The sequence below is a fragment of the Rhagoletis pomonella genome, unplaced genomic scaffold, assembly GCF_013731165.1.
Source record: "Rhagoletis pomonella isolate Grant_MI unplaced genomic scaffold, Rhpom_1.0 Rhpom_scaffold_00003, whole genome shotgun sequence".
NCBI lineage: Eukaryota > Metazoa > Arthropoda > Insecta > Diptera > Tephritidae > Rhagoletis > Rhagoletis pomonella.
The window spans coordinates 2,123,625-2,126,850 of NW_023458557.1; positions in this window are offsets into that span (position 1 = coordinate 2,123,625).

Here is a 3,226-nt window from a genome sequence, read left to right on the forward strand (position 1 = left end):
TTAAGAGCATTACGTAATACGAAGACAACTCCTGTGCTAACGACACTTCGTGACTACATTACGGTATACGGATGTCCAAACCAAATAGTTTCCGACAGGGGCACAGCCTTCACGTCGAAGGAGTTCCAGAACTTCCTCGGAAGGTATGACATACGGCACGTTAAAGTGGCAGTACGCACTCCGCGCGCTAATGGTCAAGCCGAGCGTGTCAATAAGACAGTATTGGCAACGCTAAAATGCAGCACAACAAATGATAAAGATTGGGACGAGGCACTACCCAAGCTTCAATGGTGTCTCAACTCTCAAAGCAACGCAACAACAAAGCAGAGCCCGAATAGTTTAGTATTTAACTATAAACTCCGAGACGTAACACGAAGAGTTCCGTATGAACTCAGCAGCTGAACGAATAAATGCTGAACGGGTGAAATGGAAGCAGCGGTTTGATGCCAAACATCAGACACCCAGACAATACAATGAAGGAGATCTGGTGGTGGTTGACTATGTACCTCTCCCCACTGGTACCTCCCACAAGCTCGATCCGTCATATAAGGGACCATATTTGGTAACGAAGGTTTTACCCAACGATCGCTACGTGGTAGAAGATCTGCCAGATATGCCAAAGCAGCGTAAGCGGTATGCAGGAGTATTTACGAACGACAACATGAAACCATTGTGTGCCCACTGTCTGGTGGATGACGACTACTATGACGAGAAATCAGATGAGAGCACCGACAGCGGAGAATCGTCCAGGAGAGACGACCTATCAGGAGTGGCCGAGCTGTCATCGACAGATGGTAAGCCTGGTCAATGAATGAGTGTAACAAGGCTAACAAGCAGCGAGTGGCTCTAGGGGAGTCAAGTAGCGAAAGCCGAACCGTGCGGGTGCATTAAAAACGACTGGTGTGATTCTTGAAATTACTTAATTAAATCTAATCTCTTTTTATATTATAACTATTAATCCTGACAAATAAATACTTGTTCCTTTTAAAACGGCGTTACGATTATTGGTACCTTCACATTTACATTTGGTTCCCAAAAAAGAACCAAATGATTGGAGACCTTGTGGAGATTACAGAAGACTTAACTGCATTACTATACCTGATCGTTATCCGTTACCTCACATTCATGATTTAAATATTGATTTTAAAAATAAACAAATATTTTCAAAAATTGATCTTGTTCGTGCGTATCATCAGATACCAATGGCTGAAGAAGATATTCACAAAACAGCAATAACTACTCCCTTTGGAATGTTTGAGTTTGTACGTATGCCTTTCGGTTTATGAAACAGTACACAAACATTTCAACGGTTTATAAATGAAGTATTTTCTGGCTTAGAATTTGTTTTTGTCTATATTGACGATATTCTTGTTGCAAGTGATAACGAAGATCAGCATTTTGAGCATTTAAAATCTGTATTTGATAGACTTGAAAAATATAATTTGAATATTAAGCCTAGCAAATATATTTTTGGGACAAGTAAATGGAAGTTATGAAATTTCAGGTGAACGAACGAATTGAGACAATTACAAATTTGGAAAAACCATTTTCTATAAACAAGTCACACAAATTTTTAGGCATGGCTAACTATTATCACAGATACATAAAGATGTTAGCAACAGAACTTAGTGCTCTACATGAAATGTTAACATTTTCAACTATACATAAACTTAAAGAACTAAATTGGACAGAGAAAACAATCAATGCTTATGAAAATGTTAAGAAACTTTTTACACAGAAAACTTTACTTACGATTTTTGACAAAAATGGATGCTGTAGACGCATCAAATACAGCTATTGGTGCACTTTTACAACAAATTAGTGATAACACTTTAGAACCGCTTGCCTATTTTTCACGAAAATTATCTCCTACAGAAATGAATTACTCAACGTTTGACAAAGAGCTTTTCGCAATATACAATACAATTAAACACTTTAAACATTTTCCTGAGGATAGAAATTTTACTATATACACTGATCACAATTTACAAATGACATTCAATACATTTCTGGGAAAGAAAACATTGTTGCTGACACACTTTCACGTATTCCAGATGTTAACACGATTTTAGCTCAGGATATAAATTTTCAGACGTTATACGTGGAACAAACAAAAGATCAAACACTTCAAGGCATTATAACTGATCAAAATTGTAATAGTAATTTAAAAGAAATTAATATTCCGATTCTTGAGTTTAATATTTGGTGTGATATTTCACAAAAACCTTTTAGACCATTTGTTCCAAATTCTATGAGAAAAATCATTTTTGACAAAACTCACTTTTATCACATCCAAGTATCCGTACAATTAGACGTTTGATCCGATCTAAATATTTTTGACCTTATATGCGTAAAGAGATAAATAATTGGACTTCTGCTTGCATAAGTTGTCAAAAATCAAAAATTTCAAAGAATACCAAAACAACCGTGCAAAAAATTAGTATACCTTCCGGACGATTTGAACACATTCATTCATATGGATCTTGTTGGTCCATTACCTGTATCAAAAGGAAATCGTTACATTTTTACTATTATTGATAGACATACACGTTGGCCAGAAGCATATCCACTTAGGGATATTTCAGCAAATACTATAGCAACAACATTTGTTCAAAATTACGTTCCTCGTTTCGGAATTCCACTTAATATTACACTTGATCAAGGATCACAATGGGAAATGTTTAGTTATTGGCCCATCGTTTTTGGGGTGGGGGGCGGAGGGGGAGGGGGCGTGGCCCCCAAACCCCCCTCATTCGAAAGGGGACAGTCGCCACTTTACGAAAAGCCCCACCCCCCCTTGGGGACCTCCCACAGACCCCTAGGGAACCGTTTGAAAATGGGGTAAAAACGGCATTTTCCGAAGCAAACTGAGCAGTTTGAAGTGGAATATAACCCAACTAACGAAAACCGTGGGATTTTTAAATAAAAGAAATTATCCCAAGTTGGTTATCAGGCGATTTGAAAAAAAAAATTTACTAAAAAAAAAATTAAGGAAAAAAAAATTAACTAAAAATATTGTGAAATTAAGAAAAAAGGGACAGATAGAAATGTTGTAGTAACAGTAATATGATAGTATTTTAGTGCAGAACTTCTTTTTCCGTAGGCGGCCTTCGGCCGCACTTAGGGATTATAACTCTCACTACGTAGAATTCTCTTCTGTGTTGCCAAAGAAAGGGGGCTGAACACCTTTTGCAGAGAACACCTTTCTGCGTAGGCGGCCTTCGGC